The sequence below is a fragment of the Carcharodon carcharias genome, chromosome 14, assembly GCF_017639515.1.
Source record: "Carcharodon carcharias isolate sCarCar2 chromosome 14, sCarCar2.pri, whole genome shotgun sequence".
Lineage (NCBI taxonomy): Eukaryota > Metazoa > Chordata > Chondrichthyes > Lamniformes > Lamnidae > Carcharodon > Carcharodon carcharias.
In genome coordinates this window covers 15,652,779-15,667,220 of record NC_054480.1, presented here as the reverse complement: position 1 = coordinate 15,667,220, position 14,442 = coordinate 15,652,779, and the positions used below count along the sequence as shown (strand labels likewise).

Genomic DNA, 14,442 nt, shown 5'->3' with positions numbered 1-14,442 from the left:
GTGCAACACTTAACTAATTCCTACAAACTAGGTGGTCCCAGGTTCAGATCCTGACCTGTCCTGAAACAGGTGATGACAGCAATTGGGTTACTACAATTACTACAATGCCCACCCCTGGGTTAAAAGGTAGGGAAAGGGTGGGAAACCTGCTCCGTAAGTACAGTCCTTCGGCATGTGAGGTAAGGTAAGATAATTAGCCATAGTCCATGAGGGACCATAGGCACCTCAAGAGAGAGAGAGGCAGAGAGAGAGAGACAAGTGGTTATATAACTTGAGGGACACCATTCCATATCAAGCATGCAGCAAGGTAAGGAGGCAACACTCCATGAACTACCACAGCTGGCACAGGGATTGAATGTATGTCGCTGGGGTTATTCTGCACCACAATCAAGTCATCTAGCCAGCTGAGTTAACCAACACCCACACGGGCAAAAATGCACTTATGTAATCACAAATGTGAGAGGATCAGGTTTAGTTCTGTTGCCCTCCACAGTTGAACACCCGCTGACACGTTAAATGGCTCACATGAGCAAGGTCTTGGGATGACTCAGGGAACCTATGGTCCCAAAGACAGATCAGACCATTTTCTAAATGGTGCAAAACCAGGAGCTCTGGGGGGGCAGGGGATTCAAGTACAGAAATGACTAAAGGATAATGGGCAGGTACAAAAAAATTAGCTGCAATGTCAGCCTTTATCCAGAGAAGGCCAGAATACAAAGGAGACAAAGTTATGATACAGTTAAATAAAGCTCAGCCTTGGCTCCTTTTAGAGTAATGTACTCAGCTCTGGACACTGCAACTCAGGATGGATACATTGGCATTGGAGGGGGTGTAACTCAGATTCACCAGAACAAAACCTGGACTTAAAAGGGTTAAATAATGAGCAAGAGTACATAAATTGGTTTATATCGCTGAGAATATAGAAGATGCTTCAGAGGTGATCTAACAGATGCATTTAAGACGATAGGGTAAATAAAGATAGAAACTACTTCTGCTGATGGGAGAGCCTGGAACAAGGAGGCATAACCTCACAATTGGAGTTAGGTTGGTCAGGAGTGATGTCAAGGAGCATTTCTTCACACAAAGGGTTGTGGAAAATTGGAACTCACTCCCCCCAAGCACTTTTGGGGGTGGGGGGCTGGGGGGCAGCATGTGATATGCAATTGAAATAAATCTGTCAATTTCAGACTTGAAATTGTCAGGTAAGTGCTCCAGAACGATGATAAGCAGATGGAGTTAACAAAGATCGGTCCTGATGCCACTGAATGGCAGCAGAATAGGCTTAAGGGGCTGAGTGGCCTCTGCCTGTCCCTTCCTATGTCAGTGTATCAAGCAGCATTACAGAATAGACTAGGTCATTGATCCCGTCACATACTGCTCAAGTTAACTGATCAGGTCAAGAGTGACCAACTAGGAGTATCACAGGATATTGCAATTAAGGGTTGGAATGTTTCATATGTCCAGCAGAGGACGATAAATGGGAAGGTGGCAGGGAAAGGGAGAAAAAAGACATTCCATTAATAAAAGTACACCACAGCTTCAAGCTATGTTTAACACAGTCCCAAAACTTCACATTTAGAACCAACAGGCTTTCATGTTGCAGCAGTACACATTTTGCCCGATAACTTTTAATTCCTCACTTCACTTGAATTGTTTCCAAAGCTGCTGGCGATAGTGGGATGACACAGCTCACAACCCTCTCCACACGTGACCCAAGTGTAAAAGGTCGGATTGTATAAACTGTTTTGCTGAAAGTTTCCCACAATTCAAGAGGACCTTAACATTCACACAATTGTTGACACACTGCTGTTTAAAATCAAAAATCCTGATGAAAATAGAACAATCACTTACTTTTCAAAAAGGTTCAGTTTCCCTGTCTGCCCCTACTAGGATAAAACAAGATTACTACCTGGGTAATACCTTCTTCGAGCACCTGCTTGTAGATGTGGAAGAGGCCAGCAGTAAATTCATCCACTTCTACAGTGCTGAAAGTGAGAGAGCATGGAAGAGTTATTTAACAAGATTGCAGCAAAGCCTTAAGGGTCCTCACTGCACAATCAGAACATTCATACTCTGCTAAAAGTGAGGCTGCACCAACACAAATCTTTTAACATATATCTCCAAATATTAACTGATCATAAATCCATACAGGTTTCAGCTGCAGTTCAGTTGGTAGCACTGACGTCTCTGACTTAGGAGGCTGTCCCATTCCAGGATTCGAGCACAGAAATCAAGGTAGACACTCCAATGGAGTTACTGAGCGAGTGCTGCATTGTTGGAGATGCTGCAAAAGCAAAGCCCCATCCGCCCTCTCAGGTGAATGAAAAGATACCATGGAGCAGTGTAGAAGAGCAGAGGAATTATAAAAACAAAAATAAAAACAAAAACAAAAAACTGAGGATGCTGGAAATCCAAAACAAAAAATAAAAAAATACCTGGAAAAACTCAGCAGGTCTGGCAGCATCGGCGGAGAAGAATACAGTTGATGTTTCGAGTCCTCTTGACCCTTCAACAGAAGGGTTCTGTTGATCCTCAAAGAGCTCTAGCTAAATTTATCAAACATTATTTCCTTTTCACAAAACCATGTTGACTCTGTTTGATTGTGTTAAGCTTTTCTAAATGTCCTGCTATTTCTTCCTTAATAATGGACTCTAGCATTTTCCCAATGGCAGATGTTAGGCTGAGTGGCCTACAGTTTCCTGCTTTTTGTCTCTCTCCTTTCTTGAACAGGGGCATCATATTAGCAGTTTCCCAATATGCTGGCCCCCCACCCTGCCGCCCCCCCCCCCCCCCCCCCCCCCCCCCCCCCCACCCCCCACCCCCCCCCCACCTCCGGAATCCAGAAAATCCTGGAATGATTCAACCAATGCTTCCACTATCTCTGCAGCCACTTCCTTTAAAACCCTTGGATGCAGGTCATCAGGTCCTGGTGACTTGTCTGCCTTTACTCCCATTAGTTTGTCAAATACTTCCTCCCTCCTCCCATTAGCTCCTTGCTTATCTGATACCTTTGGGGTGTTTATAGTGTCCTCCACTGTGAAGACCGATGCAAAATATTGGTTTAAATTATCTGCCATTTCCCTGTCCCCATTATCAATTCTCCAGTTGCATCCTCCAAGGGTCCCACGCTCACTTTAACCGCTCTCTTTCTTTTTATATATGCATGGAAGCTTTTGCTGCTTGTGCTTATATTTCTTGCCAATTTACCATCATAGTCAATGTTCTCCCTCTTTATTAGCTTTTTAAGCCAGAGGACCAACCCTGGTTCAGTGAAGAGTGCAGGAGGGCAGATTAGCAGCAGCACCAGTCTTACCTAAAAATGAGGTGTCAAGCTATAAAACAGGACTACTTGTGTGCCAAACGGCATAAGCAACAAGTGATAGGCAGAGCACAACAATCCCACAACCAATGGATCAGATCTAAGTTCCGCAGTCCTGCCACATCCAATTGTGAATGGTGGTGGACAATTAAACAACTCACTTGAGGAAGAGGCTACACAAATATCCCTATCTTCAATGATGGAGGAGCCCAACACATCAGTGCAAAAGATAAGGCTGAAGCATTTGCTACAATCTTCAGCCACAAGTGCCAAGTGGATGATCCATCTCAGCCTCCTCCGGATGTCCCCAGCATCACAGGGGCGCTAGCAGATTGGGAAACTTCAGCCAATTCGATTCCCTCACGTGGTATCAAGAAAAGGCTGAAAGCACTGGATAGTGCAAAGGCTATGGGCCCTGGCAATATCCCAGCAATAGTACTGAAGACCTATGCTCCAGAACTTGCCGCACCCCTAGCCAAGCGGTTCCAGTACAGTTACAACACTGGCATCTACCCGGCTATGTGAAAATTGCCCAGATATGTCTTGTACACAAAAAGCAGGACAAATCCAACCTGGCCAATTACCGCCCCATCAGTCTACTCTCAATCATCAGTAAAGTAATGGAAGGGGTCATCAACAGTGCTATCAAACGGCAGTTGCTTAGCAATAACCTGCTCACTGACACCCAGTTTGGATTCTGCCAGGGTCACTCAGCTCCTGACCTTACTCATCCCGCTCGTGGATGAGGTTTCCTAAAAAACGTAAAGGCTGCTTGGCCTTTTCGCCTGCCCGTCAAAATTAAGGTTGGACAGGCAGCGTAAACAATGACACTAAGTAATTCATTAATGGCCTTAATAGGCTTATCAGTTATCGGCAGGCGTGCACTGGAGTCAGCTGTGCACCCGCCGAATGAAACAATCGCCAGACAGCGCGATGACATTGGGATGCACGCCCAACATCAGCGCGCATCATTTTACGCACCGGCGTGTTGAGCCCATCCCCATATGCTAACTGAAAAATTCAGGCCCCGAGGTGAGGTGAGAGAAACTGCCCTTGACATCAAGGCTGCATTTGACCGAGTGTGGCATCAAGGAGCCCTAGCAAAACTGGAGTCACTGGGAATCAGGGGGAAAACTCTCCGCTGGCTGGAATCATACCTAGCACAAAGGAAGACGGTTGTGGTTCTTGGACGTCAGTCATCTCAGCTTCAGGACATCACCGCAGGTGTTCCTCAGGGTAGTGTCCTTGGCCCAACCATCTTCAGCTGCTTCACCAATGACCTTCCTTTCATCATAAGGTCAGTGCGAATTTTCATTGATGATTGCACAATGTTCAGCACCATTCGCGACTCCTCAGATACTAAAACAATCAATGTCCAAATACAGCAAGACCTGGACAATATCAAGGCTTGGATTGACAAGTGGCAAGTAACATCTGCGCCACACAAGTGTCAGGCAAAGACCATCTTCAACAAGATAGAATCCAACCATCACCCCTTGATGTTCAATGGCATTATCATCACTAAAACCCCCACTATCAACACCCTGGGGGTTACATTTGACCAGAAAATGAACTGGACTAGCCATATAAATACTGTGGCTAGAAGAGCAGGCCAGAGGCTGGGAATCGAGGAAACAAGGAACTCACCTCCTGACTCCCCAAAGCCTGTCCACCATCTACAAAGCACAAGTCAGGAATGTGATGGAATACTCCCCACTTGCCTGGATGAGTGCAGCTCCCACGACACTCAAGAAGCTTGACACCATTCAGGACAAAGCAGCCCGCTTGATTGGCACCATATCCACAAAATTCACTCCCTCCACCACTGACACACAATTGCCACAGTGTGTAGAATCTACAAGATGCACTGCAGGAATTCACCAAGGCTCCTTCGACAGCACCTTCCAAACCCATGACCACTACCATCTATAAGGACAAGGGCAGCAGATAGATGGAATAGCATCACCTGGTAGTTCCCCTCCAAGTCACTCACCATCCTGACTTGGAAATATATCACCTGCCGTTCCTTCACTGTTTTTGGGTCAAAATCCTGGGAACTCTCTTCCTACACCACATGGATTGTAGCGGTTCAAGCAGGCAGCTCACCACCACCTTCTCAAGGGCAACTAGGGATGGGCAATAAATGCTGGCCCAGCCAACGAGGCCCACATCCCATGAATGAATTTAAAAAAGGCTTTATAAAAGCATGTAGCATCGTGCTTAAGAGCAGTGATCCGGAACTGAGGTGCTGTAAAGTGAATGATCATCTTAGCACAGGTCACTGGATAACAACCAAAAATGGACAATTTCTCCACCTCTCCTGCCCTCAGTGATGTGGAGACCAACCGTTGTACTCAACTGTTACAGAAGCCAAGAATTAACAGCTTCAAAGAGGAAGGCTTAAATTAAACACTTGTCTTCAGCAACTCAATCATCAGGATAGCTCAAGCCACAAAATACGATTTGAAGATGTGTTACCATGGTCTGGAAGACTCATTGTCAGCCAATTTAGGGTCATATTGACATAATTTATTCCCCTTACATCAAAGCACTGAAGGAATTTACAGATTTTTTCCCTGATGTCCTGCTTTCATTTGGGTAATGGTCTTACACAATCTACTAATACCCGACTGAATGGTTCTTTAAAAACTGGTATGGGTATTAAAGGTGCTGGTTTGATTACATGTTGAGGTTTACCTACTACCTGACATGTATGACATGTTATACAAAATTGCACTACATCCTTATGAAGTCTTGGCCAGGTAAAATGCCTGTTTATTGATGCTTGGGTTTTCTGTATTCCTACATGACCTGTCATAAGGATTTCATGTGCTACTCGCAATATCCCCTTGTGATATTTGGTTGGTACCACTATCTGATGTACAACAGTCCATCCCTCATCCGCAGGCCTGTGACAGTGTCTTCACTTCCTCATCAGAGCTCCGTTTTTAAGGTAATATCACTCCGGGACTCCTTCAGCCTCAACTTCGATATGAGCTAACTATGCTAACTTGTTTAACTCTGGATCTGCTTTCTGAACCTCAATTAGTGAAGACAAGCCAAACGCTTCCTTTGAATTATCCTCATCCTTAAAGAAAGTTTTGGCTACTCTAACATCTGCTTGTGGTATTACTTTGACCTCTGGTGATGGACTTTGTTGAGCCATTGCTCTGGTCACCACACACGATGGAAAAATACCAGGAACTTGTTCTTGTAACGGTTCGGTCTCTTTAGCCTCTCTCAGACTTTCTGTAATTATGGGCGAAGCTATAACCTTCACTCCTGCCAAATCATTCCCCAGGAGTAAATCAACTCTATCCATGGGTAATTTCTTAACCACTCCTACGACCACCGATCCAGGCAACAAATCACACTTCAATTGCACTTTGTACCATGGAACCGGGATATAATCTCCACTTATTCCATTTACCAATACTTTAGTTTTTATTGAGCTCTCTGGGGGGAAAACTTGGGCCTTCTCCGGTAAAAGAGTTTGAATCGCTCCTGTGTCCCTTAATATAGTTATGGGTTTCACTGCATCAATTGATGAAAATGTGGTTATTTTTCCTTTAGATAAAAACCCTTTATATCTCTGATCTACGTTATTTAGTTCACCTGCATTCACAGCAGTGCTTACCTCCAGACCCTTAGTTGTTGTTAAAGCTACAGTTTGACCTGTGGTATTTTCTTTTTGAGTTCACTTTTTGGGCTCAATCTTTCAAACTCCAATAAATCCCATGGGCTTCCCTCACAACTTCCAGCATTCTGAATGAATGTGACCCACTTTATTACAGTGGAGGCACTTAGGCCTTTGAGTTTCACCTCCACCCTCAGTACCTTCCTTCCTGATCTGTGGAGGAGATCTTGAGGTATTCCCAGCTATCCATTCTTTACCCTGGCTACTTGTTTTCCTTTCACTCTCCCACTTTCTATCCTTTTCAAATTTATGGGGGTGATGGAGAAAAGGTTTAGTTTTATGGATCAGCTCATAATCATCAGCCATTATTGCCACCTATCCAGCAGTTGCAACCCTTTGGTCTTCAACATGGGTTCTTATTACAGAAGGTAGGGAGTTTTTTTAATTCTTCCAAGAGAATGGTCTCTCTGAAGGGAGTTTCATAGTTTCAACTTCCAATGCTCATATCCATCCATCAAAACTACTTTGCTTAATCCTTTCAAATTCAATGTAAATTTGCCCAGGCCGTTTCCTTAAATTTCAAAACTTTTGTCTCTATGTTTCAGGGACCAACTCAAATGCACTCAAAATGGCCTTTTTCACCACACCATAATCCCTAGAAACCTCCTCTGACAGTGAAGCATAAATTTCCTGTGCTCTACCTGTCAATTTTCTTTGCATGGGCAATGTCCAGTTTTCCTTTGGCCTGGTGATCTGTTTAGCTATCTTCTCAAATGAATTAAAGAATACTTCAACACCCCTTTCCTTAAACTTCGGAAGAGCCTGCACAAATTTAAACATCTCCCCACTGGGTTCTGATCTGGAAATAAGTCCTGCCTCACCTACTGGTGTCTCTTTTTTAACTGCCAGCCTTCAAAGCTGGAATTCCCTGTCTCTCTTTTTTTCTCTTTCCTCCTTTTCTAACTTCACCTTTTCTAATTCCCTTTCTTATTTTCTTTCTCTCTCCTGCCTTTTTGCCTGTTCACTTTGAAATGCTCTTTCTTTTTCTGCTGCCTCTAGTTCCATTTGTTTCATTTGCAACTGGATTTAAGCCCATTCCAATGAACCACCCCTTGGAGAACTCAGTCTCTCGGGCATTCCTCCCAATTTCAAATGCTGTGTCATCTCTTCGATTATCTCTGCCTTCCTAGCTTTAGCAGGCAATCCTACCCTTAACTTACCTGCCAGTTCAATTAACCTGGCTTTTGGGGTCCCTTGTAAAATCGTCAGGGACATCTCTTCCACTTGCAAGATAGCTTTAGCAGTTTCCAGTGCCATCTTATTTTTGACAGTACAAACCTGGAGTTTCCTTTCAGCTTTTATTACTTACTAAATCTATACCCAGATCGTCGTTGTCTTTTGTTCCAAAATATCCCGGACCCAAGCCCCCAAACTCTGTCATGACTGACTGGGGACAGTGCGCTGTAATATCAAACTCCACTGTTCCCCGAGCCATGACAAATATGAAAAGTTTGACCAAACCACCAGATTGCCCCAATTCTACCTAACTGTTTAATCTAGGTTCACAGAATATGAGCACCAGGTTTGCAAACTTAATAAGTAAATGATTGTTTATTGAAAAAATTGTCTTTAACGAGTGGCAAAAGAAAGAAATATGAATTGCTAACTCCTAACACTATAACTTAAACTCTACTCCCTTCTTAAATCACACACACACACACACACACACACACACACACAAGACACATAAGACACACAAAACATGGATTTTAAGAGTGGGATAAAACAGTTCAATAGCACCAATTCCGGAGTACAGGATTTGATGGGTTGATTTTGATGGATGTCTTCCAACTTCTTTTCGGTTCTTGTTGATGACACAAGCTGGTCTTCTAGCACTTTCAGTATTTAGTTCACTGGTTGAGAACTTGCTTTTGAATGTGACTAACAGTGGTTTTCCCCTTTTCCTTTTTACAGGGGTTTCCTCAGAGATAGAGCAGGTTAGAGAGATATGAGGAAAGGAGATTTTAGATGTTTTCTCTTTGCAGGCCAGGATCTTTCTGCTGCATTGCTACGGCATAAAACCCTGATCACATGGTCAGGAGCCAATTAAAATGCTGTTGTCAGGCAGCTCCCTTTGTCCAGGATTCCTTTCTGGTACCATCCTGTCTTTCATGGCACACTCTGTTCCAGTGGACATGTCCTTTAAACTGCAGCCATTGTAATTCTAATCCACAGTCTAACAGAAATAAAAAGATATGTTCCTTACAAAAGAGTTAGGTTTTAACGAGTGTCTTAAATGAGGAAAGTGAGGTAGAGAGGTGGAGAACTGAGGGATATAGAATCATAGAACAGTTACAGCACAGAAAGAGGCCATTTGGCCCATTGTGTCCATGCTGGCTCTCTGCAAGATCAACTACCCTGCCTTCTCCCTGTGGTCCTGCAAGTTTTTCTCTTCAGAGAATTGTTAAATTCTCTTTTGAAAGCCATGATTGAATCTGCCTCCACCACTCGCTCAGGCAGTTTATTCCAATCATTCCCAACCACTTGCTGCATAAAAAAAGCTTTTCTTCATGTCACCATTGCTTCTTTTGGCAATCACCTTAAATCGATGTCCTCTGGTTCTTGAACCTTCAGCCAATGGGAACAATTTCTCCCTATCCACTCTGTCCAGACTCCTCATTATTTTGAACCCCGCCATCAAATCTTCTCTCCTCCAAGGAGAACATCCCCCACTTCTCCGGTCTATCCACACAACCAAAGATCCTCAGCCCTGGACCCATTCACGTGAATCTTTCTGCGCCCTGTCTAATTCCTAGACATCCTTCATAAAGGGTGGTGAGGGTCTGGAATGCACTGCCTGGGAGGGTGGTGGAGGCGGGTTGCCTCACATCCTTTAAAAAGTACCTGGATGAGCACTTGGCACGTCATAGCATTCAAGGCTACGGGCCAAGTGCTGGTAAATGGGATTAGGTAGGTAGGTCAGGTGTTTCTCACGTGTCGGTGCAGACTCAATGGGCCGAAGGGCCTCTTCAGCACTCTGTGATTCTGTGATGGAACTGGCTGCAATACTCCAGCTGAGGTCAAATCAGTGTGTTCCCTTTGTTTCCAATTCCACTTAGCCTCTTTGGAACTGAGCCAATGAAGATTCAAATCTGGACATCCCCTGAAATACAAATCCATTGTTGAAATGAACCCACTCGAGTTGAAATTACATTGTGCAACATTACTGAAAGAATTAGCAGTTCATGAATTTCCTCAACCATTTTAACAATGATATTAATTCATTGAAAATGTCAGGCAAAGGGATTTCATACTGATGCTTTAAACATACTTGTCACTAATGTTGCACAATGCAGTGTTAATCCCTTTGACTTTGAGCTCACTGTACTGTAACTTGTCTCCCCTGATAGTTTTACTGCAGAGCAAACTGTGAGGAATAAAAACAGAAAGTGCTGGAAAAATTCAGCAGGTCAAGCAGCATCTGAGGAGTGAGAAACAGAGTTTTTGAGCTCAGAATTGAAGGGAAGTAGAAATATGATTATTTTATGCTGTTGAAGATAGGGGGGAGGGTCAGATGGAACAAAGGGAAAGGTCAGGGATAAGTTAAATGGTGGGGTAAGAATAAATGACAAAGATATGGAACAAAAGGCGAAGGTCATGGCAATGGTCATACTAAAGAAACAAATTATTGGTGCAGGGTAGATGTTAACAGCAGAATAAAGGTCAGCTCTGTCTGAAAGCAAAAAAATGAGAAAAGATACATGCTGGCGCTTGGAGAAAAAAAAATCAAAATGGAGGGCAGAGTTCATGGTCTGAATTTGTTGAACTCAATGTTGAGACCAGAAGGCTTTAAAACGCCTTGCCATTCCTCCAGCTGGTGTATAAAGAGAGACTTTGATTAATCATACAGGTTCATCACAACTTCCTTGTTTTTGCAGTCTATTGATACAATCCAGGGTCCCAAATGCTTTATTAACCAATTTCTCAACCTGCCCTGCCACTTTTAATATTTTGTGTACATACCCCCCTCCAAAAGTGAGGCTGGAAGCTTTATGCCCTTCAAATGATGAAACTGGTCCTGCCCTTCTGCGCTAATGGAAAGTACTTCCAATGATTTCAGTATAGGGCAGCTAATTGTGATTGAAAATGTTCCTGAAGATTTCATTACATCACTTGCCCCCACGGTCCAGTCATGAGTGAGCCAACATAACCATCTTTGTCATAGAGTCATAGAGTTATACAACACAGAAACAAGCCCTTCGGCCCATTGTGTCTGTGCCAGCCACCAAGCACTTATCTATTCTAATCCCATTTTCCAGCACTTGGCCTGTAGCCCTGTATGTTATTGTGTTTCAAGTGCTCATCTAAATACTTTTTAAATGCTGTGATGGTTCCTGCCTCTGCCAACCCTCAGGCAGTGTGATCCAGATTCCAACCACCCTATGGGTGAAAAAGTTTTTCCTCAAATCCCCTTTAAACCTCCTGCCCCTCACCTTAAATCTATGCCCTCTAGTTATTGATACCTCTGCTAAAGGGAAAAGTTTCTTCCTATCTATCTTATCTATGCACCTCATTATTTTGTATCCCTCTATCAGGTCCCCCCCCCCCCCCCCCTCAGCCTTCTCCGCTCCAAGGAATACAACCCTAGCCTATCTGGTCTTTCTTCATAGCTGAAACGCTCCAGCCCAGGCAACAACCTGGTGAATCTCCTCTGCACCCTCTCCGGTGCAATCACATCCTTCCTATGGCGTGGTGACCAGAACTGCACACAGTACTGCAGCTGTGGCCTAACTAACATTTTACACAGCTTAAACATAACCTCCCTGCTCTTGTATTCTATGCTTCACTAGTAAAGGTAAGTATCCCATGTGCCTTCCTAACCACCTTATCTACCTGCACTGCTGCCTTCAGGGATCCTATGGACATGTACGCCAAGGTCCCTCTGACCCTCTGTGCTTCCCAGGGTCCTACCATTCATTGTGTATTCCCTTGCCGTGTTAGTCCTCCCAAAATGCACCACCTCAGTTTCTGGTGGACTGCCTTCCAACATCAATTGGAAAGCAAGAAGACTCACTATCCAATTGGATGATAATTGATTGTCAGCCTAACAGCTATTTTTAAATCCTATTTTCAATATTTTTATATTTGGCATAGAGGAACATTCAAAGAAAATGTTTAAAACCTGTATGTCCCTATAATTTTTCTCCAGGGTTGCACACAGCAGTGACCTGGAGATTGACCTTCAATTCCTGGAGACTCCAGGCCAATCCTGGAGCGTTGGCAACCCATTTGGGTAGCTCTGCCCTCTCTCGGCCGCCCCATTCTATGTTCCCTCCCAGCTTCCAGCCTCGCAGATCTCAGCTTGACCTGAGGCGGCGCTGTCGCTCTGCAACTGGAGGAAGGGGAGCCACGTGCCCGGTCCTAGTCTGGGCAACACCGTCTCCATGGCAGCCGCCGCGCTCAACATGCCCCGCCCCCCCCCCAACTGAGCAGAGGGCAATGCGCGCGCGGCCTGTTAAAGGGATCAGGCCCCGCCTCCCCGGTGCGGCTGAGCAGAGGGCGAGTCTGGTGGAGGGATCAGGCTCCGGTGCGGCTGAGCAGCGGGCGATGCGCGCGCGCAGTCTGGTGGAGGAGCGATCGGGCCCCTCCCCTCCCCCCCCCTCCCCCCTCCCCCTCCCCCATTGTGCTGCTGAGCAGAGGGCGATGCGCGCGCAGTCTGGTGGAGGTATCAGGTCCCAGCCCCGCCCCCGCCCCCTCCCCCTCCCCCATGGTGCCGCTGAGCAGAGGGCGATGCGCGCGCAGTCTGGTGGAGGGATCAGGCCCCGCCCCCCCTCCCTCCTACCTGGTGCGGCGGCTGAGCAGAGGGCGATGCGTGCGCAGTCTGGTGGAGCGATCAGGCCCCGCCCTCCAACCCTGCCGCGGCTGAGCAGCAGAGGGCGAATCTGGAGGAGCGATCGGGCCCCGCCCCCACCCCCGCCCCCTCCCCATTGGCGGGCGGGCCGACAAGGCGGGCTGTGAGTGGCTGGAGGGAGCTGTCAATCATTGCCGGAGTGGGGAAGTATCAACCGCAGGTGTAGCAATATGTTGTAGCGAATGGAGTGAGCCGCTGGTGGGACGAAGATGTATGGGAGGCTGCCCAGTCTGATTGTGCCTAAAGCGGCGGACAGCGAGGTAACACTCCGACAAGTTCAGCCCCGCTGCAGGGAAAGAAGTGACTGTGTGCGCCGTGCGGAATTTGTAATGGGGGGGGGGGGGGTTAAAAAATAAAAATCCGTTATCCAAATGGGAAAGAGCGAGAAACGGCCGGAAACGCTGCCACCCAGATGATGCCACAAGGGTCTGGGTTGGTTGTGTAGAGGGATTGGCTTTTAAAAGGGGGGCACACACGGAATACGAATGAGAGAGGCTCTAAATCGCAGATTATTCCCGCCCACCCGGAGATTTTAATTCCTTCCGTCGAGGTTGTGAGGAAAATTCGTCGCAAGGTTGGAGAGGGAGGGAAGGAGGGAGGGGGGGGGGGGGGGGGAGATGAATTTTGTGTGACCTTTTGCGCGCCCTGTCTCCAGCCAGCCACAGGAGTCTTGCCAGGCCAGCATCCCCCTGGCTTCCTGGAGTATTTCGCCGGGGAGGGAAGGAAAACCCTGACTCTTGCCGCAATCGATTCAACTTATCTCAAGCCCTTCCCCCAACTTCCTCTCAACTTGCTATCTTCCCTATCTTTTGTGTCGGCAAATTTAGCCGCCATCCACTCAGTCCCTCCACCCAAGTCGCTGGCAGCAGATTATAAGGAGTCGAAAAGTGAAAATAATGGTTAAGGAAACCAAGTGAAAAGCAGCTGAGTCGGGCAGGGAAGTGGAGTTGAGGTGACAATCAGGGGGTCGGCTGTGGTCTTCTTGAATGGTGGAACAGGCTTGAGGGGCTGAATGGCCTACTCCTAATTCTTATGATCCTACCATGTAACTTGCAGCCCTTTGGAGTCTCCTGGTTCAATAAATAAGCGTGAAAGAGAGAGATGATAAGATCATAGTTGAGGAAAGGGAGCTCATTTTAATGGCGAGATCTTGACAGCTTTCCCTGCCTCTCATTCCATGTGCATCCTCTAGTTCTTCAAGGATTCCAAGATTTCTGCCTCCCCTTCTCCATTCTGGAATTTTAAGTTGAAAAATAATTTATTCATATCAGCCCTAAGCTTTTTTTTTAGTTTGAATATGCTCCAGATTTTACTGATGCAGCTTAACTGCAAGTAATCTGGTGGGATAACTTCATCTGTATCCTTACTTGGCCCCTCAAATCAGCTCTTAAGTGCCTTCTCAAGATCAAAAGTCTAAGACTGGATTCTCCCCCCCCCCCCCCCCCCCGGCATGGTGGGTCCTGCCATGGTGGATGTGGCAGGCCAGCCAGAAGTCCATTGGCTTCCCCAGGACTGGAAGATCCTGCTGGCTGGCAAGCAGGCTGGAAAATTCCGCCCTAAGTCTTTCCATACAAT

At 46.0% G+C, this 14,442-nt stretch overlaps 1 pseudogene; it reads right to left on the bottom strand.

Annotated features, from left to right (window-relative positions):
* Window positions 1-8,397, bottom strand: part of LOC121287036 — a 56,735-nt pseudogene extending 48,338 nt beyond the window's left edge.
* Window positions 8,398-14,442: the final 6,045 nt, after the last annotated feature.